Consider the following 23858-nt stretch of genomic DNA (forward strand, 5'->3'; position numbering starts at 1 on the left):
ATTCACAGTTTGATAAAGTTTGTTTTTTTATAGTAGGGCTTCTTAAACTTTATGTGCTTTCAAAGAACTGGTGTGTCTTATAAAATTCAGATTCTGATTTAGTAGGTTTGGAGACAGAGACCATTCTTTGAATAGCAGGTTTTACAGTAATACAAAATATGGGGATGATAAAAATCTGGGAAAAATAGTACGTGAGAAAATAATTTATACTGCTCCTTGGATATGTAGCTAAGGTAGAATATTATGTTGAAGTTTTATTCCAGACCTACATAACATGTCTATGGAATTAAAATCAAGAGCACAACTCAGAAAAGCCAACACAAGTTTGAAGAAGAAAATCAGAGGATTGACACTACCCATCTTTAACACTAACTATAAAGCAACTGACTATAAAGGCATCAAAGAATTGATGCCTTCGAGCTACGGTGCTAGAGAAGACTCCTGAGAGTCCCTTGGACAGCAAGGAGATCAAACCAGTCAATCCTAAAGGAAATCAGTCTTGAATACTTATTGGAAGGACTGATGCTGAAGCTGAAACTCCAGTAATTTGGTCATCTGATGTGAACAGCTGACTCACTGGAAAAGTTTCTGATGCTGGGAAAGATTGAAGGCAGAAGAAGAGGGCATCAGAGGATGAGATGGCTGGATGGCATCACCGACGCAATGGATATGAACTTGGGCAGACTTCGGGAGATGGTGAGGGACAGAGAGGACTGGTGTGCTGCAGTCCACGGTGTCACCAAGAGTCAGACCCAACTGGGCAACTGAACAACAACAACAACAACATAAGGCTACTATAACCAAGACAGTGTGTTACTGGTAAAAGAACAAATGAATCTGTGGAACACAAGAGAGAGTCCAGAAATAGATCCATAAAAATACAGTAAATCAGTCTTTGACAAAGAAGCAAATGCAATTCAATGGAGAAAACAGTCATTTCCACAAATGATCCTGGAACAACTGAAAATCCATATGAAAGAAAAGGAAGGAAGGAAGGAAGGAAGAAAGGACAGAGGGAGGGGATCTGGACAAAGATAACACAGGAAAAATCTAGAAGACCTTGGGTTTAGTAATGACTTTTTAAGATACTACACCACAGGCACGATCCATGAAAGGAAGAACTGATAAATTGGAATTCATTATATTAAAAATATTTGTTCAGTGAAAAACAATGTCAAGAGAATGAAAAGATGAGCCACAAAATGGAAGAAAACGTTTGCAAAAGATAGATCCAAAAAAGAACTGCCATCCAAAGAATTCTTGAAATACAACAGTAAGAAAACAAACAACTCAACTAAAAAAAGGGCAAAAGATCTGAAGAGACACATAAGTCACCAAAGATATACAGACAACAAATAAACATGTGAAAAGATGCTCAGAATCATGTGTTGAGCAATCATCCTTCTTGATGTTTACCCCAAAGAGTTGAAAATTCACATCCAACAAAACATGCACACAAATGTTTATCATGGCTTTATTCATAATTGTTAACACTTGAAAGCAATCAAGATATTTTTCAATAGGTGAATGGATAAACTGTGGTACATTGATAAAATGGAATATTATTCCATGATAAAAATGAGCTGGCAAGCCATGAAGATAATGTAAGAATCTTAAATGCACGTTATTAAGTGAAAAAAGTCAATCTGAAAATATTTCATATTGGTATATGATTTCAACCAGTACATGATATTCTAAAAAAAAGGCAAAACTATGGAGACAGTAAAAAGATTAGTGGTTGCAGGGGTTTTGGTGGAGAGAAATATGAACAGGTGGAGCACGGGGGAATTTCAGGGCAGCGAAACTGTTCTGTTTAATGGGTAGATTGTCAAAATCTATAGAATGCACAATACAAAGGATGAATCCTAATGTAAACACTGGGCTTTGGCTGATAATGATGTATCAGTATTGGTTTACTGATTGGAATGAAGGTACCACATTAGTGTCGGATCTTGGTGGGGGAGGATGTGTTCATGTATAGAGAGCAGGTATTTGCGAACTCTCCTTACTTTCTGTGCAATTTTGCCGGAAGCCAAAAATTGCTCTTAATACGTCTTTTAATTAAAAAAAAAAAATCAAGGGCATATATATCTCTAATGCTTAAAAAAAGACTTAATTAAAGGTTTACTATAAGCGTGGAAATTTTCCACAACTAAATTAGTGTAGCAGTAAAATAACTTGAGTTTGTATAAGACAGCACATACTTTTTTTTTTTTAGTTTAAAATTTTTAAAAGAGGCTTTGTTTTCCAAAAGGGTGTTGTTTGATTGATTGGCTAGACAGAAGGGAGTCCTTCCTTCAACAACAGGGTCCATAATAGAGAGACCCAGGGCAGTGTAGTGGGTACTAGAGGAGAATGTGGAGGGATGACAGAGGGTTTCTGACAAGGAGTACTATGTTTTGCATTTCCAGTTATGCTTTCATTTTTCCTTTCAGGACTCTCACAGGGCTCCCCCTAGGCCCAGGCTCAGTGCAGGCCTGCCTGGGACCAGGCTGCAAATGGTGTGCTACTCTGAAATGTGGGGCAAGGCTCTGAGCGCAGTTCTATCCCCTGAGACCTTCTGACCAGAGTCGGTGAGAAAAAGCCAACTTGAGGCAAGCTCTTCTATGACTCTGCCCAAAAACTGCAATCTACTGTTTTTCACCCTTTAGTACCTATTTACTGGGCTACTAATAATGCTATATATGTCATATCCCTGATTCATACAATAACCTGGAGGGGCAGCAATGGCCATTTTAATGAATGAAGTGAGGGACTGAAGAGATTAAGCTCCTTGCTCAGCGCTGCATAGCTCTTTAGTAGTAAGCTGAGAAATGAACCCCGTCCTGACTCACATCAAAGTCCCACATGATTCTATTAAATCGTGCTGTTTCTATATTCCTTGATAACCAATGAAACACTTTACTACTTTTTTATTCCAGCATATTCCATTCCACTCTGTACTTGGCCACTCCCTTAGCAAGAGCCACCAGCAGCTCTGGGAAAATGATATTCCCCTTCTCAGTATTGTTTCCATGGGACTTACATTGGCCAGTAGCCTCTCCTCAAGGTGAAGATTATCAGTCATTGTTAACTACTGTGTCCATCCTTCCTTCCTACTTTATTAGTTTAACTGCTTATGTTAACTAGGAGATCTATGAGTTCCGGGTAATAGTACAGAAGAAAAGCATCATCCTTCCTGTCCAAGGAGAAAAGCTAGGAAAATGGCTCAGAAATCAAAGTGCTATTTAGAATAACAAAAATAAAATAAAACAAGAAAAAATGATGGATTATGGAACGGTTAAAGTCTAATACGTGAAATGTGTGAAAATATTTGGTTTTGAAAAAACAGAAACATCTAACTGTGAGAATTAACCTATTGATGAAAAACTGAAGTAATGGCCTAAAAAACCAACTCATAAGCAATTATCAAATAACACATGTCCTTTACCTCCTCCATTGCCAGTTCACATAGCAGTTATAAAACAGTTTCTGTAAAGGATTCCTTTTAATTGTTACTCATTTTCAAAATACTATCTCCTCTCTATTGCTATTATTGTTGAAAGTAAGAGTTAGGTGTCTACCTGCTGCTGCTGCTGCTGCTGCTAAGTCATTTCAGTCGTGTCCGACTCTGTGCGACCCCATAGACGGCAGCCCACCAGGCTCCGCTGTCCCGGGGGTTCTCCAGGCAAGAACATTGGGGTGGGTTGCCATTTCCTTCTCCAAGGCATGAAAGTGAAAAGGGAAAGTGAAGTCTCTCAGTCATGTCTGACTCCTAGTGACCCCATGGACTGCAGCCTACCAGGCTCCTCCGTCCATGGGATTTTCCAGGCAAGAGTACTGGAGTGGGGTGCCATTGCCTTCTCCGGTGTCTACCTACTAGCAAGTAAATTTACAGTACAGATTCAACTACTTAAATTGAAGTCAGTTTTTTTAAAAGAAAAACTGTATTGTACAACAACCCTTTCATCTTTTTAAATTTTTAAAAATTTATTTGTGACATATATATGAGATGATATAGAAAGTTCAAGACTTCCATAAACCCTTAAACATTGAGTCTAAACACTAACAAAAAGATTTTTCAAAGCACCCAATAAAAGTCAAACGTCTGCATCCATTTTATCCTTAGCATATTTCTTTATCCTTTAGGAAAAGATGCATTCCCCCCCAACCCCGCTTTTTAACCAGAAACTATCAAACAAGCTAACAGATGGCGAGGGCATTGAATCAAGTCTAATTTGGGTTGAATTCAAGTTTGATTATCTAGAGACATGGAAGCAATTTACCTATATTAGCATCAAATGCCTAACACTGATAAAAATGTTATAGATGTATGATCCAGTAGAAAGCCTTCTGTATTGGGACTTAAAAGATACTCCCTCCCCCATACCCCACAGGCTAACTGCAATTATAAAACTGCAGCAAAGTCACACACTACTTCTGCCTCAGGATCCTTTATCTGCCCAAAGAGAAGACAATAACTCGTTCTCCTTTCTGTGAGATACTGACAGGACAAAGTGGAATTATTTGAAAAATTTTGTTCTTCACTGGGTGTGGTAGGCAGAATAATGGCCTTGCAAAGATACCCATCAGCCTAATCCCCAGAACTTGTGAAAATGTTACCTTATATAGCAAAAGGGTCTATGCAGATGTGATTACATCAGCATCTTAAGAGATTATTCAGGATGTCTGGATGAGCCTAAAGTAATGACAAGGGTCCTTAAAAGTGTGAAGGAGATGGTCATTCTGACTGATGTGAAAGTCTACAGACAATAAAAGCTGGAGAGGGTATGGAAAAAAGGGAACCCCTCCTGCACTGTTGGTAGGAATACAAATTGATATAGCCTCTATAGAGAACAGTATGGAGATTCCTTAAAAAACTAGGAATAAAACTACCATATGACACAGCAATTCCTCTACTGGACATATACCCTGAGGAAACCATAATTGTAAAAGACATATGTACCCCAATGCTCACAGATGCACTAGGTCATGGAAGCAACCTAGACGGCCATTGACAGATGAATGGATAAAGAGGTTGAGGTACATATACACAATGGAATATTACTCAACTATAAGAAGGAATGCATTTGAAACAGTTCCAATGAGGTGGATGAACCTAGAACCTACTATACAGAAGGAAGTAAGCCAGAAAGAGAAAGACAAATATTACATATTAATGCACATATATGGAATCTAGTACTAGAAAGATAGTACTAATGACTCTACTTGCAGGGCAGCAAAGGAGACAGACATAAAAGACAAATTTTTGGACACAGTTTGGGCGAAGGAGAGGGTGGGATGATTCGAGAGAATAGCATTGAAACATATAAATTACCAAATGTAAAACAGATAGCCAATTTGCTGCATGACACATAGAACCCAAAGTCGGTACTCTATGACAACCTAGAGGGGTGGGATGGGGAGGGAGGTGGGAGAGAGGGGACATTTGTGTAACTATGGCTGATTCATGTTGCTGTATGGCAGAAACCATCACATCTTTGTAAAGTATTTATTCTCTAATTAAAAATACAAAGTTTATCAAGGAAAAAAAAAGTGAAGGAGAGAGGTAGAAGCCTTAGATTGAATGATATGGTAAGACAAAGACTTGACCATCCACTGCTGGCTCTGAAGAAGGAAATGGGCTATAAGGCAAGGAATGCAGGCAGCCTTTATTTGCAGTGATGTGGATGGATCTAGAGTCTGTCATACAGAGTGAAATCAGAAAGAGAAAAACAAATATCATAGATGAAGCCATATGTATGAAATCTAGAAACATGGTGTAGATGAGCCTGTTTGCAGGGCAGGAATAGAGATGCAGATGCCGAGAACAGACATGTGGACACAGAGCGGGAAGGGGAGTGGTGGGACGAATTGGGAGAAGAGGATTGACATATATACACTCACACTCTGCGACCCCATGGACTGTAGCCCACCAAGCTGCTCTGTCCATGGGATTCTCCAGGCAAGGACAGTGGAGTGGGTTCTTATGCCCTCCTCCAGGGGATCTTCCCAACCCAGGGATTGAACCTGGGTCTCCCGAATTGCAGGCAGATTCTTTACCGTCTGAGTCACCATAAACTAGTGTTGTTTTATACCAATAAGTCCACTGCAGTTTCTTAGAGCAGTAATAGAAAACTAATGCACTGGGATCAATCTCAGCTCTGATAATTAACCTAGCTATGTGTTCTTGAGTAAGTTTTTTTATGCTTCTGAACTTTAATTTCCCCTGTAAACTGAGGATTAAAATCAGCAACTATTAGATGCAACAGATATCATATAGGATAAGTGCTGGGTGTTATTCAGTGATTTAAAAAAAATTATCTATTTGTTTACTACTTCTTATATTACACTAAGGCAATATAATGCAATTATTTTTTCAAAATCTATTCAATACATGCAACTGATAGTTTCCATGTGCTATACACAAGCAATGAGCATTAAAGCTTCCATCATTATATAGATGTCATTGGTTTGTTCTCACAGACTGGAAGGTTGGCTCCTCCGTCCGTGGGATTCTCCAGGCAAGAATACTGGAGTGGGTTGCCATTTCCTTCTCCAGGGGATCTTCCCCACCCAGGGACTGAACCTGGGTCTCCAGTATTGTAGGCACAGACGCTTTTACCATCTGAGCCACCAGGAAAGTAAAGAAGAAATATGTGTATAATTTGTTTTAAATCCAGTTTATACATCCAGTATAAAATCACAACTTAGCATTGATTTTTATCTTTAATTTTTTTTTAATCCTTCAGGCAAAGGTGTCTTACATACCAGAAAACTTTTGATGACAAAAGAAAATTAAAGATAGAAAGACAGATTACCATAGTCTCACATTTAATTTTACTAAGAAACAGAAATTCACAAGGAAGTTAAATGGATTTGGTTTGTTATCAACACTCAGCCAGTTCATGTCAGAGATAGATTCCCTCCTGGGTTTTCTACCTGCAGACTTGTGCTATTTTATTACAGTAGGGATCAACAAACTATGGCCCATGGGTCAAATCTGGTCTGCCACCTGTTTTTTGTAAATAAAATTTTATTGGAACATAGGCACACCCTTCATCTACATATTGTCTGCAGCTGTTTTTCTGATATCAAGGCAGAGCTGAGCAGTTGCAATAGAGACTATGTGGGTGGCAAAGCTTAACTTATTATGACCTGAACCTTATACATTAAATTGCTGATCCCTGTACTATAGTGCATTGCTTCTCAAGGCATGGAAACTTAATTTATCTAATAAAATGCTTCAAAACAATAGATTTTAAAAATGAGCCTGCAGCAAAGTTTTAAGAATATTACACAAATAAAGAAATACTATGGCTTAATGTACCATACAACATTAAATATGGATGAAATTCTGGGCAGTGCAGGTACTATGGCTCCAGTAAGATACCATGCAGGTAAATTCAACTTTGGCTAAATGATGTTGATTTAGTAAAAACAAAAACATCTCAGCATACAAATGTCAAGCAAAATAAAGTAATAACTTGCCATTGTTGTAATCACTATTTACTAGGAATTATTATAAACATATTTGACCATAATTTACCTTAAAAACTGATAATTATTAAAAAATAATCCTTCAGAAAGCATTTATTCATTAATAATTATTGAGTGCCTTATCCTAGTGGATGTAAACACCTTTTATAAGTGGGAGCAAACACATTTTTCTCATGTTTTCTTATGGTTGAATAAGGGGAAAGCAACTAATAAGTATTCAGTGTGAAGAAGTAAAGGGAACCAAAACACATAACAACTGAATTTTCAAAATAAACATATGAACAAAGAATTTTTATTTCCGTTTTTACAACTGAAGAAGTAGGCTTGGGGAAAGGGAACATCCCTCCAAGGTTATATCATTAGAGCTATTAGGTGGTTGTACTAGAACTTTAGCCCAGGCTTTTCAGTCTCTAAGATTCCCTATTGATTACTTCTCCTACTTTTAATAATGTCTTTAGAGTCAATGATCTCCTGAATATTTGGTATAGAAATGTTGGCCTCAGATGAGTACTTGTTCAAGTACTTTGGATTCAAATCTCCTTTTGAAAAAATTAAAAGTTGGACTTGCCTTTAGTTACTTGCCATGGGGAAGTGACATAGCCTTAAGTTTGGGCAAAAAGATAAATCAGGCTCCTAAATTTTAAAAATATAAAAGTCAATTATAATTTCATCATGTAAAATATGTTGATTTCACTTGGACTCAATAATACAGGATACAAGCATATCTAAGACTCATGAAAGAATCTGGTAAAATTTATTTATTCCCAACTCTGAAAGTCTGCTACTCTTTGGCAGAAGCCAAACAAGGGGTATTTTCATTATCTGCTCCCTTCTTTAAACTCTATACTTGTATATAGATCATCTACAAGCAACAAACTAGGGCAATGTTATCCACAAGGTCCTGGGAAATGGTCCTCAATGAATTTGGACTTAATATTATGCATCTGGCTTTTTATAAAAGGCAATATGAGAAACATCTAATCCAAGAACATTTCTGGCTCTTTTCAAAACCCCATTGAGTTATTTGTGTTGTTTATTATACCCAACATCCCATACATAGGACCCATGTAGTATCTCCTAGAGGTTAGTATAAGCAAAAATCATCCTTTTTGTCTATCAACTAAGAAACTTTTTAAAGAAACACATAAGCTATGAGCCCTAAAACAAAGGAACTTATTTTGTCAGATAAAGTAAATTTTGAGAGATCGCAATTCCCTAAGCTGCACATATTTCCAAAGCAATATGTCTGCAATCAGAAAAGACTGAAATCCAATCAACTGGAATCCTTCATTAAATGGAATGATGCTCTACCACTGCTTTTGAAAAAGGAAAATAAATAACAAGATATGCAAAAGTTAGACTCTGGGGGACCTAAGATAAAGTTAAAAATGATCCCCACTTCCACTGACTTCAAAATGAGCCTCTTTTTTAGGGGAGTTGAAGTATGCAGATAAAATTACAAAATACAGAAACATATAAAATGAGAAGTAGCATCCCAAGATTTATAGATAAGAAATTCTGGGAGTTTAAAGAAATGAAATATTGCCCATATATTTAGAATGTCTGAGTTCTTATTCTTTAATGAATGTTCATGCTTCCATCTAGAATTATTAGCTCCAGCTTAAAGAACTTTCTTTAGCATTTCTTGTGGAGCAGATCTCTTGGTAGCAAATTCTCTGTTTTCTTTTATCTAAAAAATGTATTCTTCTTTCACTCTTATTAAATTGATGTATAATTTACATAACATTAGTTTCAAGTGTACAGTGTAATTTGATATTTGAATAAAGTATATAATTGCAAAATGATCACCACAGTAAGTTCATCCTTCATTCTTGAATAATATTTTTGCTAGGTATAGAATTCTAGGTTGACTGTTCATTGTTTTCCAGATGCTATCCTACTCTTTCTGTCCTCAATGATTTCTGATGAGAAGCCAAATATTAAATACCACCCAACAGACCTTTGAAGATTTGCTCATTTCCCCTATAAGCTTTCTTTTTTTCCTCAGATAATTAATATTGATCAATTTGAGATCACTTACTCTTTCCTGTCATGTCCACTCAACTGCTTTTCATTTCCAGAACTTCCATTTGGTCTTTTTTTTTGTTTCTGTTTTACTGCCAACCTCTGTTGAGATTTTCATGCACTAAAAGCATATTTTGTTTCACTTCATTGATAATAGTTACAATAGCTGTCTTGAAACCCTTGTATACTAATTCCAATGCTTGGTTCATCTTGATGTTGGAAACAACAGATCATCTTTTCAACTGAGAATGTATTTTATTTTCTTGGTACTTTGTATGTTATGTATATACATGGGCTTCCCTGGTGGCCCAGACAGTAAAGAATTCCCCTGCAATGTAGGAGACCTGGTTTGATCCCTGGGTTGGAAAGATCCTTTGGAGAAGGGAATGGCAACCCACTCCAGTACTCTTGCCTGAAGAATTCCACAGACACGGGAGCCTGGTGGTTACAGTCCATGGGGTCACAAAGACATGACTGAGCAACTAACACACATCAAGTCTGTTATTTTTCTCTAGTATTTCTTTATTTCAGGTGATTAAAAAAAATTTTTGTGGGGGGTTAATCTCTAACTGTAAACATTTCTTCTAGTGTAGGAGATCTTTTCATTTTAGTTGGGCTGTGTGCTGTGTGCTAAGTTGCTTAAGTTATATCTGACTCTTAGTGACCCTATGGACTATAGCCTGCCAGGTTCCCCTGTCCATGGGGATTCTATAGGCAAGAATACTGGAGTGGATTGCCATGTTCTCCTCCAGGAGACCTTCCTGACCCAGGAATCGAACCTGCATCTCTTAGGTCTCCTGCACTGGCAAGTGGGTTCATTTACCATTAGTGCCACCTGGGAAGCCCTTAGTTGAGCTGGGCTGAGTCTCTTCTAGGCATGTATGGTTCAGAGGTCAGTCAGAGATGTAAGCAGATAAAAATCTGGAGATCTGTCTGGCTCTTTCCCTTGAAAACCACTTTCTCTTTAGCATTCCCAGTTTCCCATTTTTTCTTTTCTGGTACACCAGACCATAAAGGACTCAAGTCTTTCTCTGTCTGCATTATCGCCATCCATTTTGCACTGCACAGACTTCATTTAGTCCCTAGCTGAAAGGGACTTAGTTGTGCAGCTCTTTGTCTCTCTTCTCCAAGTGAGTATAGGTTATTTCTGAGGGTAGTATGGAGAAAGAAGTATACGGCATTCTGAGCTATTTAAGGAAAGAAAAGTAGGTAAGAAAGCCTAGATGAGAAAGATACACTGATGGGAAATAATGATGAAATGTTGTTAGGATTAAATCATGTAAGTTGTTGAATGCTAGCTATGGCTAGGAGTATAGCCAATAAAATATATATTTTAGGCAGAAGGATAATATACTCATATCTATATTTTAGTTCAAGATTAATTTATCTGTATGTTTAAAATTAACTGCAATGATGGGAGGTAGGGAAAGTAGTAAGGAAGCAGTTCTAGTAGTGCAGGTGGGAGGTAATGAGGTCTTAACTTGGCTACTGGCAGAAGGAATGGAAAGCAAAGAACAGAAATGAAATGACTTAGCAAATGACTTATTGATGACCTAAAATTCATCAATAATATGGATTACCAGAAAAGATTAAATTTTCCTGTTATTAGGCAGTAGGTGTCCCTTTCATTATTTATTTAATAGTGAGGACTAATATAAAAGCAAATCAATGTAAAATTACTCCTTAGATGTATGAGTCTGGTTCACAGGGTAAAAACAGATAATTACAGACTGTAGTATATTTCTGATACCATATAGTAGATTATCATTCTATCAGGATATAACTATATGGTAGGAGATAAAAATCAAACATTTCCCATACCCACATACCAGTAGCATGTAAAATTGCCATTAATGCAAGCCCAGTTATGGGACTGTCCATACTGCAGTCTCATCAATACTTCTGTACCAAAGAGTCTGAGTTGAAGACTGCAAAAGAATTAAAACCTCTTTTTGATTGATATACTGTAAAAATGAAATTGACTATCAAGCCATTGCTACCAAAAGGAATAAAACTCCAACTAAAACAATACATAGCACGTAGAAGATACTCCATCTTCAAAGCATTCTACCCTCATTAACTAATTACGAGTCTCAATTCAGTGGGTCTAATATAGTTTTCTACTCAAATGGTATATATTAAAATTTATTTATTAGTAAGCAGTACTTTAAAGTCATTATAATTGTTACTTAATTTTGACTTATGTGCAAACATTTTATGTATATATTGAGCATAGAGTATATAGACATCAACATCCCCTCCCCTCTTCTACAAGAGTTAACACATTTATAAATGCTAACAATTTAAGAATCACAAAAGCAAAATACAGTTGGGTTTTTTTTAAAACAAAAAGTTTTAAAGGGAAAAGAAGAAAAGATAGCCATGGTTAATTTAATAGGAAAAAGGGAAAAAGTTGTGCTCTTTAGAGAAAAGAAAATTCTTCATGAGAAATTTGGTAAAAGATAACATTTAGTAAAATTTGCTTGCTTCTGGAGAGTTGATGAACAAAAATTTGCTTGGTTTTGGAGAGCTGATGAACAAAAATTTACTCTGCATTGAGATGTTTGATTTAAAGATGACAATTTTTACTCAAAGTTTCAAGGCAGCAGAACAAATGTAATGTCTTTTAATCCTGTTATTTATTACCACCTAGAATGTGTTCCTTGAATAAAGAATAGTTCCCTTTTATTAATTTATGACTAGAGTTGATAAGTGTTATATATAAGAAATTTATTTGAGACATCTCAGCAAAAATAATTATGGTGTCAATAGGCTAGGTTACCTCACTAAAATTCCTAGAAATTCAAATTAAACATTAAGAAATCAATAAATCATCTATTACATTGCTCTAAAATGTAAAAACAAAAAACAAAACCAATTTAGCTGTTGGTTAGACTGTGGAGTATTCTACACACTATCTATGTGTGAAGTCGCTCAGTTGTGTCCAACTCTTTGCGACTCCATGGACTGTAGCCTACCAGGCTCCTCCGTCCAAGGGATTTTCCAGGCAAGAATACTGGAGTGGGGTGCCATTTCCTTCTCTAGAGGATCTTCCCCACCCAGGGATCGAACCCAGGTCTCCCGCACTGTTGGCAGACGCTTTACCATCTGAGAGCCACCAGGGAGTCCAGGAGAGTACAAAAAACGTACAAGTCCAAGGACTTCACTGGTGGTTCAAGTGGCTAAGACTCCATGCTTCCCTTGCAGGAGGCATGGGTTTGATCCCTGATCAGAGAACTAAGATTACACATGCCCTGGGCCATGAGCCTCCCAAACCCCCCCAAAAAGTAGAGGTCTTCTCAAGGGTGATAAGACATACATAAAACATCTGCATATATATAAAGACATAAAGATTAAAAACAAATAAGCACATTAAATCCTTACATGTGTTTTGATCTTGCAGTTTCTAAGAATTTATCTACAGGAAGGCAATGCCATGCTCAATTATTAATTTGCATGCACATTAATTTCTACAGGATGTTCTGTACAGCATTATTTCTGATAGGGAAATGAGACACAACTTAAATGTCCCATAATATTGGAGGTCAGTAACTTAAGATAACATGGCAATATGACAGAATATTATACAGTTAATGAAACAGAGATGGTTACTTAAAGACATTGAAAAGTATCTTTGTGTATGGTGTTAGGAAGTGTTCTAGTTTCATTCTTTTACAAGTGGTTGACCAGTTTTCCCATCAGGAACAAGACAAGGATGCCCACTCTCACCACTACTATTCAACATAGTGTTGGAAGTTTTGGCCACAGCAATCAGAGCAGAAAAAGACATAAAAGGAATCCAGATAGGAAAAGAAGAAGTGAAACTCTCGCTGTTTGCAGATGACATGATCCTCTACATAGAAAACCCTAAAGACTCTACCAGAAAATTACTAGAGCTAATTAATGAATATAGTAAAGTTGCAGGATATAAAATTAACACACAGAAATCCCTTGCATTCCTATACACTAACAATGAAAAAACAGAAAGAGAAATTAAGGAAACAATACCATTCACCATTGCAACAAAAAGAATAAAATACTTAGGAGTATATCTACCTAAAGAAACAAAAGACCTATACATAGAAAACTATAAAACACTGATGAAAGAAATCAAAGAGGACACAAACAGTTGGAGAAACATACTGTGTTCATGGATTGGAAGAATCAATATTGTCAAAATGGCTATTCTACCCAAAGCAATCTATAGATTCAATGCAATCCCTATCAAGCTACCAACGGTATTTTTCACAGAACTAGAACAAATAATTTCACAATTTGTATGGAAATACAAAAAACCTCGAATAGCCAAAGTAATCTTGAGAAAGAAGAATGGAACTGGAGGAATCAACCTGCCTGACTTCAGACTCTACTACAAAGCCACAGTCATCAAGACAGTATGGTACTGGCACAAAGACAGAAATATAGATCAATGGAACAGAATAGAAATCCCAGAGATAAATCCACGAACCTATGGACAGCTTATCTTTGACAAAGGAGGCAAGGATATACAATGGAAAAAAGACAATAACACAACTAGTTTTAAAAAGACTACTACATATAGGATAATCCCAGTTTTGCTAAAAACAATGCACATAAATCTAACAAAAAGATTGAAAGACTAATAATACAAAATGTCAAATGAAAATGTATATATTCCAAATTTTCTTTTTTTAAAATTAATTAATTTATTTTACTTTACAACATTGTATTGGTTTTGCCATTGACTTGAATCCACCATGGGTATACATGTGTTCCCCATCCTGAACCCACCTCCCACCCTAGTACAAGACTACAAGTGTATTTCACTCAACATCACTTTCATAAAAGAAAAGAATTACATCGAGTTACTAAAAAAAGTCTCATATGCCCTTTACCCACATGCAATGTACTCTAGATATTCTTGCTCTGATGGCTCTACATAAACCTTCTGCCCAGTCACTGAAGCTCTGAATGATTCCAACAAAGATAATTCTGAATGTCTATCACATGGTCAGTCACCTGGGAGGGATTATATCAAATTGTTATGAGTCTGGGGACCCAAATGAGCACCCTCTATTGCAGACCAATACTAAAGTAGGACTACGTGTGTCCTAGGCAAGATTTGTTCTCCAGAGGTGAGAGGCTAGTGCATTAACCAGGTTTTATATTAAATGTCTTCATCATTTGTGAGCAGCCAGATGGTTGGTAATATGTGTAGATATTTTGAAACATAGGCTGGCTGATTTCAATTAGCTTTGAAGTGAAACAAATGATAACACAGATCTAAGCCCAGGGGTACTGAGAGAATATTTTCTTTCAGATGAATACCCCAACCTAGAGTTCCCAATTATATAACACAGCTAATGGGTTATCCTGGAACATGTGCTGTTAGAAAGAATCTGTGTTATGAAGCACCTAACTGGGCAAATATTTCATGCCCAGGATAAAGAAACCAGCTAATGTGAATGAGGAAAGGGAATCAAAACGAAAAAAAAAACAAAAACCTAACACCCCAGTATAGCCTACATGCTTGTGTTTCAGACTAAGGTTAGTGAGGAAATTTGGCAGCAAATAAAAATACTTCTATGGTAAGCTGAAGTAGTTTTGGGCCAAATCAAAGGCTCTGCCTAAAAAGATTAGTAACTGAACAAATGTTGGCTTTCCAGGCTTAGCGTGCAATGCCAATTTTATGTCATTTTCCTCAAGATGCCAGCTGTGTTGTTCCTGATGATTCTCCTCGCTATTATACTGAGGAAAAGGACACAGAAGAGTCCTTGAGAATGCCACCATGTGGGCATATCTTGGCCTTAAAAATTCAGACAAGTCAGGAGAGAATGAAATTAATTCTCTTAACCAAAATAGGTTGAGAATCTAAAATTTTATTTCATCTCTGAATCATAGGGATCTAACGGTCATTCAGAAAAGTGGTTTGACTCCAAGTCTCCCAAAGAAATCAAATGAGTTATCGTTTAAAAATCATAAAGCAAAACAGAAACAAAAGTTTCTTGAAACATAATTTTAATCTTTAATTTTCTTTAACAGAAAACAGTTCAGGTTTTTCCCCCCTCCTTGTTAGCTACATTGCTAATGAAATCCCGGATGTAAAGAAAATTATTGTTTAGTCACTCAGTCGTGTCCAACTCTGTGTGACCCCATGGACTGCAGCCTGCCCAGCTCTGCTGGTCATGGAATTCTCCAGGCAAGAATACTGGAGTAGGTTACCATTTCTTTCTCCAAGGGAAAATTAAATGACTTTCAATGTTTTTCTCATCCCATTCAGTGACTGGGATGCTTATTATTAACTGCTAAATGCCTACCATACCACAGGTACTATACCAGGTACTTCATTTACACTATTGCTTATCACTAACCATGACAATGACCTTATGTAGGTTTAACAGACTAATGAATTGAGAGTCGAAGGTATTAGGTAATCTGACCAAGGTCACACAGTCCAGATCCCACTCCAAGACCCATGCCCTCTTCATATAACCATAATTAAATGGAAAGATCTTTGTTAGTTGACTAACAAACTCAGTGATTCAATTTTTTTACAAGAAGAAATAACAAAAGACCATTATGGCCTGAGACAAAGCATGGACTTTCCATTAACAAAGGGACATATCTTCCAGATGCAGTCATTTTTCTCATAGGATCATTAAGCATTCTGAAATAGTTTGAAGTGGTCAAATAAAAAGCAAACACCTTACCTTTTTTTTTTTTTTTTAAATCTTTTATATATTTTTTTCTTTTGGCAGCGCCACATAGCATGCATGGATCTTAGTTCCCTGACCAGGGATTGAACCCATACCCTCTGTAGGGGCAGCACGGAGTCTTAACCACTGAACCACCAAAGAAGTCCCCCAAACAGCTAGATCTTATAGGCCAAAAGGAGACAAACACAGGAAGACAATAGGAGCTACAGGGTAATAAAAATAATTGTTTAGACTCTTCCTTCCCTGGTGGCTCAGTGGTAAAGAATCCACCTGCCAATGCAGGAGACATGGGTTTGATCCCTGTGTTGGGCAGATCCCCTGGAGAAGGAAATGGCAACCCACTCCAGTATCCTTGCCTAGGAAATCCCATGGACAGAGGAGCCTGGCAGGCTACAGTCCACAGGGTTGAAAAAGAGTTGGATATGACTTAGCAACTAAACAACCACATCTCAAAATATGGTCCAGTAACTGCAGGACTGGTATCACTTGTTGGCTTGTTGAGGTTTCACAGGTAACACTAATGGTAAAGAACCTGCCTGCCAATACAGGGGATGTAAGAAACTCAAGTTCGATCCCTGGATTGGGAAGATTCCCTGGAGGAAGTCATGGCAACCCACTCAAGTAGTCTTGCCTGGAGAATCCCATGGACAGAGGAGCCTGGCAGGTTATAGTCCATAGGGCTGCACAGAGCCGGATATGACCGAAGCAACTTAGCATGCACGTTGGCTTGTTAGACATACAGACTCTCAGGCTCCACTCTAGACCTCTTAAATCATGATTTAAAAGGTTAGAATGTTCATGAAAGCTTGAGAAACAATTATCTTAATTATAATTAATCCAATAATGACTAAATTATGTTCAAAGCTAAAGAGGTAGAAATTAGCCTAGGGCCAACAATACTTTGTAGAAAAATAAGCATTTTTATGCATTTCCATAATGTGATTGATTTTGTAAATTGTGAACAGTAGCTTTTGCTTCACTTGCTAAGACCACTTTTGCAGCAAATTTTAAAGTCATTATTCCACTCTTTGTTTCCTACCTGGTAAGAGCTTAGTTTCATCTCTCACTTTTCACCCACTCTCTTAGCAAACATCGAAGTCTAAACAATAGCACATGCCTAGTCAAGATTTTACCTTAAAGTGATAAAGGCCAAAGAGCCAAGATATGACCTGCAGGAATGAAATGCATTTATAAGTAATAGCTGTCCTCACCTAAATTCAAGGTTTCCCTTGATTTAACTACAGTAGCAAGCGACCTGCATATTACCCTACAAAATGCAATTTTCTCTTTCAATAGTGGTCTCTAATACCATTGCTAACTGAAAGGATTTATGAGTTCATTTGTCAAGACAAAAGATCTCATAAAAATGGACTTTTTTTTTACACATCTAGCCACAACCCAAACGAATAAGATTAGTGGGAAGAGTAAAATGCATCTGATTACAGAGAGAACACAATTAAACCCATTAAGGAACTGACTGGTCATAAACTAAAATTACCAATGTCCTGTTACAGAAACAAAAACATAAAATTACTGATGGATCCTTCTCATTGAAAACAGGAGATCTGTCACATAGTTAAAAACAACCTGCTTGAAGTAACTGACCAGACCACAATGTGTTAAAGGGGAAGACAACAGCCTCACTTGAGAGATTTTTAAAAACTTTTAATTTACAATTGTTATGTTTATAATGTACTCACATGGGACAAGAAAGACTGCCTCTGAATCAAAAACCCATGGCTTTGAGTATAATTTAAGGGAATTCTCTTAAACCAACATTCTTATTTTTTATCAGGGTTATTCTTTATTGCGCATCAAAATAAAAAATATCTGAGTCAAAATCCTCAAAAAGCTTAAAAATTAGATGGAATATTGGTTTTTTCTACTTTAACTTCAAGAATCTCTCTAATTGAAGAAAAATAAATCCAGTCAGAGATATCGAGACATTATGTTATTTCTGATTCCAGATTCTTCCACTTTATAATCTCATAAATCTAATATTCTTATATCCTATAACAAAAAAGACTGAAAAAAGACTGCATCACCCAGATAATACCATAAAAACAGGAAAAGATTAGTAATAAATTCAATGTTAAAATTATAATAAAACTTTCGTGATTGACCAGTTTCACTAATACAGCATTCTTTTGTCTGATGATACCTTCCATCTTTGCTGCTTTTCTCCTTTAGCAGGATTGTTGGCTTTGCTTAAAAGAGGACTGATTTGTCTCTGACTTATCAGATGGTTAAAGTCTGTCTAATTTGAGTAAGCTCTTAAAAAAACACTGCTTTAGAAAGGTCAATTAGTTCTAAACAAATGTGTTCAGTTCAGTAAGCATCTCCTATAGAGAAAGGTCCTAAACGGATAAGCCAATATTTCCTGTTGTGCTCTAGTGTATAAAGGGGCAAAGGAAGCTGTAACTGAATGCACACATTACCAGCTGGAGTCCCCAGAGTTTATAATTTCCGCCAACACTTACAGGAGATTTCCACTGAGCTGCTACACCAGCATTTTCTAGGCTTTTGCTGAATTATGCCATTTGTAGGGAGAGGGGTGTTTAAAAACACATCAAATCCATCATGAAATCTGGATGTTTTTTCCTCCACAGTGATTTCTGGTCTTTCCCAGATATTTCCACTTTTGCAGTTGCACCTTTCATGTTTACAATGTTCTGGCATTCTCCCAGCTGCTGTCTTTGCCTCCAGGCCTTCTCACCCCATCTATATACACTCATTAAAATAATGTTCTTCAATTAATTTCATCATGTAACCTGTCTGTTCAAAAAATTATCATGACTTCCTATTTCTCAGTGTTATCAAAGCCAAATTTCTTAATTTGGGTCTCAAAACTCTCCATACTTCAGATCAATTACTATCTCCTCTTTACCGATGAAGCACTTTGAGTCCTTGACTAGGGTCACACAGTTAGTAGAGGAGCTGGGATTTCAGCCCAGGCAATCTGGTTTCAAAGTTTATGTTCTCAAGCGTTATATTATAGTACATGACCCCTGTTAAGAGCCTGGTGTGTGGAGTTACCTTGCAATTGCATTTATGGATCTCTGGATATTTTTTCCCAACTACATTATTCCCAGAGACAGTCCACTTCTTTGATATGTTCACACAAAGCCCACACATAGTAGACAACTTAATGTTTCATTCACTGGTGTTACACTACAATAATTGTTCAGATCTTTGAATGTATCAGGTGGTTAAAACAGTTTTTGTCTATTCATATCCTCATCTGCTGTAGCTTGTGCATTTCCTTGTCTAACAATAGGGTGTTATTAGATATTCCTAAATGGTATTGTGGTTCAGAAATAAGCAATGGTGGAATCTCAGCAGAGATTCACACACACACACACACACACACACACACACACACACACAATCAGATAGTGAACAGAAGACTACTCTTAATGGCAATCCTAGAAATAAAACAAGTAGGAAGGCTACATGAAACATGATAGTATGTAATCTCCAGCACTGGCAATTCTTAAACACAAAATAACTTTTAATACACTCAGTTTTCTATATATGATGAAGCCAACAAAGTAAATAAAGAGGGAGCCCTTGCTAGAAGGCACTGTTATGTACATTTCATGAGAGAAGGCAGCCAGTCATAGTCTTGTTCAATCCTAGGCAAAGTTTGTGTAAATTAAATATTCAAGCTTAGCCCTGTGCTCTGAGTATTTGATCAATCCTGAACTATGAAACAAAAAGAGAAATCAATATGTTTCCTTAATTCTGTCAAGTTTGTGGCAGCTGAAAATAAAATATATGGGTGATAGTATACATGCAGAAAGACCATTATCTGGAACAGGTCTCTTTCCTCTTCTCTTTTCCTCTGGAGTTTTTCCACCATTACATTACCAGTTAAGTTTACCTGAGATGTTTCAAAAAAAATCTGAAATATTATCATTTACAGATCTACAGAGATTAACCATATAAACATATGATGACAGAGTTGTCAATACAAAGAATTAGGCATCCACATGTTATTTCATTAACAAAAACCCATTGTTCTAAAGATTTTGGAACTAACAAGGTTATGTCCCAAGTTCAAAATAAACCAATACTCCTGTTTTTAAAATAAGACAGTGAATAACTTTGAAATTAGATCCAAAATAATAAGCTACTCCAGAGGATGGTAAGGAAGCTAAAAGCCAAGATACTACCCATTTTCTCTATTATTTTTCTAAGTAGTCCAAATGCAAGCTTGGAGGAAAGTGCAAAGCCCAAAGTAAATCTCTCTAATTAAAAGATAGCTGGAGGAAGCTCTGCATAAATATTTTTTGGATGCAGAAAAAGAACTATTGTGAGAAAAATCTCACTCTTCATAAGTCAAGAGGAAAACCGAGGATAACTCAGAATAGTTAGAATAACAATACCAGCTATCACTTACTGTCGAGAAATATTATTATCTCCTTTAAGCCCCACATCTACCTTATTAAAATATTACCGTTCCAGTCATATAGATAAGGAAATTGAAACTCTGAGAGATTAACTAATTTGGTCATAGACCTAGGTCCTGGTTCATACAGGACCTAGACTGTGGCATACCGGGATTAAGAACTCAGATCTAAGTCTAAAGTCTATGCTTCTTTCTATGTGACTATACTTCAGAACTTCTCAACCTTCAGTGCCTGCCACAATAGCCTGGGATCTTTTTCAAAATACAGATGCATGGGTTACATCCTCATAGTTCCTAAACCAGCAGGTCTGAGGTGGCACCAAAACATTTTTACTTTTTTAAAAAATGTAGCACAGGAGTTTCTGATGCACATCAAAAGACTAGACAGGGAAAAAACCCAAGGCAATCTAAAAGTAAATTCTTTGTCATTCTGTAATACCTGTTTTTCAGCAAGTTAACCTTTCTAATCATACATTCTGTAGGCATCCATTAAATCATCCTGTTTCCTATCAGTATGCTATCCTTAAGCAAATAAGGAGGTTGGAGTAATATAACTGAAACAGAGGCCCATTTACTATAGGAGGAACATCAAACAGACATTGACCATTTTCCGCCAATAATCTAAAAAGTGAACAACATAGAGACAGTAGAGGTAGAAGTTAGAGAAATATTGTTCTAATATCTTAATACAGCACACATTTTGGATTAGACAGGAAATGATAAAACCTTATAAAATAAACAGAAAATAACAGTTTTATTCTGGGCTTAATCTTCAGGTTTAGGTCATACCTGAATGGCCTATGGCTTTCCCTACTTTCTTCAATTGAAGCCTGAATTTTTCAATAAGGAGCTCATGATCTGAGCCACAGTCAGCTCCAGGTTTTGTTCTGCTGACTGTATACAGTGTCTCCATCTTCGACTACAAAGAAGACCAAAACCAGCCCAAAGAAAAAGAAATGTAAGAAGGCAAAGTGGTTGGCTGAGGAGGCCTTACAAATACTGAGAAAAGAAGAGAAGCGAAAAGCAAAAGAGAAAGGGAAAAATATACCCAGTTGAATGGAGATTCCAGAGAACAAGAGCCAAGAAAGGCTTCTTAAAGTGAACAATGCAAAGAAATACAGGAAAACAATAGAATGGGAAAGACTAGAGATCTCTTCAAGAAAACTGGAGATACCAGGGGAACATTTCATGCAAAGATGGGCACAATAAAGGACAGAAATGGCAAAGCAGAAGCCAGAAGACAAAACAGAAGCAGAAGAGATTAAAAAGAAGTGGCAAGAATACACAGAAGAACTATGCCAAAAAAGTCTTAAAAACCCAGATAACAGTGATGGTATGGTCACTCGCCTAGAGCCAGACATCCTGGGAGTGTGAAGTCAAGTGGGCCTTAGGAAGCATTACTATGAATAAACCTAGTGGAAGTGATGGAATTCCAGCTGAGCTATTTCAAGTCCTAAAAGATGATTTGTGAAAGTGCTGCATTCAATATACCAGCAAATTTGGAGAACTCAGCAATGGCCACAGGACTGGAAATGGTCGGTTTTCATTCCAATCCCAAAGAAAGAAATGCCAAAGAATGTTCAAACTACTGTACAACTGTGCTCATTTCACTTGGTAGCAAGATAATGCTCAAAATCCTTCAAGCTAGGCTTCAGCAGTACATGAACTGAGAAATTCCAGATGTATAAGCTGGATTTAGAAAAGGCAGATGAACCAGAGATCAAATTGCCAACAACTGTTGGATCATGGAAAGAGCAAGGGTATTCCAGAAAAACATCTACTACTGCTTCACTGACTACACTAAAGCCTTTGACTGTGTGGATCACAACAAATTGTGGAAAATTCTTAAAAAGATGTGCATACCAGACCACCTTACCTGTCTCCTGAGAAATCTGTATACAGGTCAAGAAGCAACAGTTAGAATCGGACATGGAAAAATGGACTGGTTTCAAATTGGGAAAGGAGTACATCAAAGCTGTATATTGTTACCCTGCTTATTTAACTTATACACAGAGTGCATGTGTGCTAAGTCATTTCAGTAGTGTCTGACTCTTTGCCACCCTATGGACTGTAGCCCGCCAGGCTCCTCTGTCCATGGGGTTCTCCAGGCAAGAATACTGGAGTGGGTTGCCATGCTCTCCTCCAGGGAATCTTTCCAACCCAGAGATCAAACTTGGGTCTCTTAGATCTCCTGTAAAACCTGAGTCCTTTACCACTAGCGCCAAAGTACATCATGTGAAATGCCAGCCTGGAAGAATCACAAGCTGGAATCAAATTGCTGGGAGAAATATCAACAACCTTAGATATGCAGATGATACTACTCTAATGGCAGAAAGTGAAGAGAAACTAGGGAGCCTCCTGATAAAGGTGAAAGAGGAGAGTGAAAAAGCTGCCTTAAGACTCAACATTCAAAAAACAAAGATGATGGCATCCGGTCCCATCATTTCATGGCAAATAGATAGTGGAAAAGTGGAAACAGTGGCAGACTTTTTTTCGTGGGTTCCAAAATCACTGTGGACAGTGACTGCAGCCATGAAATTAAAAGACGCTTGCTCCTTGAAAGAAAAGCTATGACAAACCTAGACAGTGTATTAAAAAGCAGAGATATCACTTTGCCAGCAAAGGTCTATCCAGTCAAAGCCATGGTTTTTCCAGTAGTCATTTATGGATGTGAGAATTGTACCATAAAGAAGGCTGAATGCTGAAGTATTGATGCTTTCAAATTGTGGTGCTGGAGAAGACTCTTGAGAGTCCACTGGACGCAAGGAGATCAAACCAATCAATCCTAAAGGAAACCAACCCTGAATATTCATTGGAAGGACTGACGCTGAAGTTGAAGCTCTAATACTTTGGCTACTTGATGTGAAGAACCAACTCATTGAAAAAGACCCTGATGCTAGGAAAGATTGAGGGCCGGAGGAGAAGGGAGTGACAGAGGATGAGATGGTTGGATGGCATCATGGATTCCATGGACATGAGGTTTGAGCAAACTCTAGGAGATAGTGAAAGACAGGGGAGCCTGGTGTGCTGCAGTCCATGGGGCTGCAAAGAGTTGGACATGACTTAGCAATTGAACAACAACAAACAATCTTCAGAAGCTTACTTACAACTTGTAGAAATGAGATTTAAGTACTTTTATTTGGCCCCTCCACATGATATGGGGGATCTTAGTCCCTAATCAGGGATCAAACCCACAACCTCTACATTGGAAGCAGCCTTAAGTGCTGGACTGTTAGGGGAGTCCCGAA

At 37.3% G+C, this 23858-nt stretch overlaps 1 protein-coding gene across 11 annotated transcripts in view; it reads right to left on the reverse strand.

Annotated features, from left to right (window-relative positions):
- The window catches only part of PEAK1 (pseudopodium enriched atypical kinase 1), a 309359-nt gene that overhangs the window by 93930 nt on the left and 191571 nt on the right, over positions 1–23858 (reverse strand). The gene's annotated exons all lie outside the window — the stretch shown is intronic.

The sequence above is a fragment of the Muntiacus reevesi genome, chromosome 15 (genome assembly GCF_963930625.1).
Source record: "Muntiacus reevesi chromosome 15, mMunRee1.1, whole genome shotgun sequence".
NCBI classification, from domain to species: Eukaryota; Metazoa; Chordata; class Mammalia; order Artiodactyla; family Cervidae; genus Muntiacus; species Muntiacus reevesi.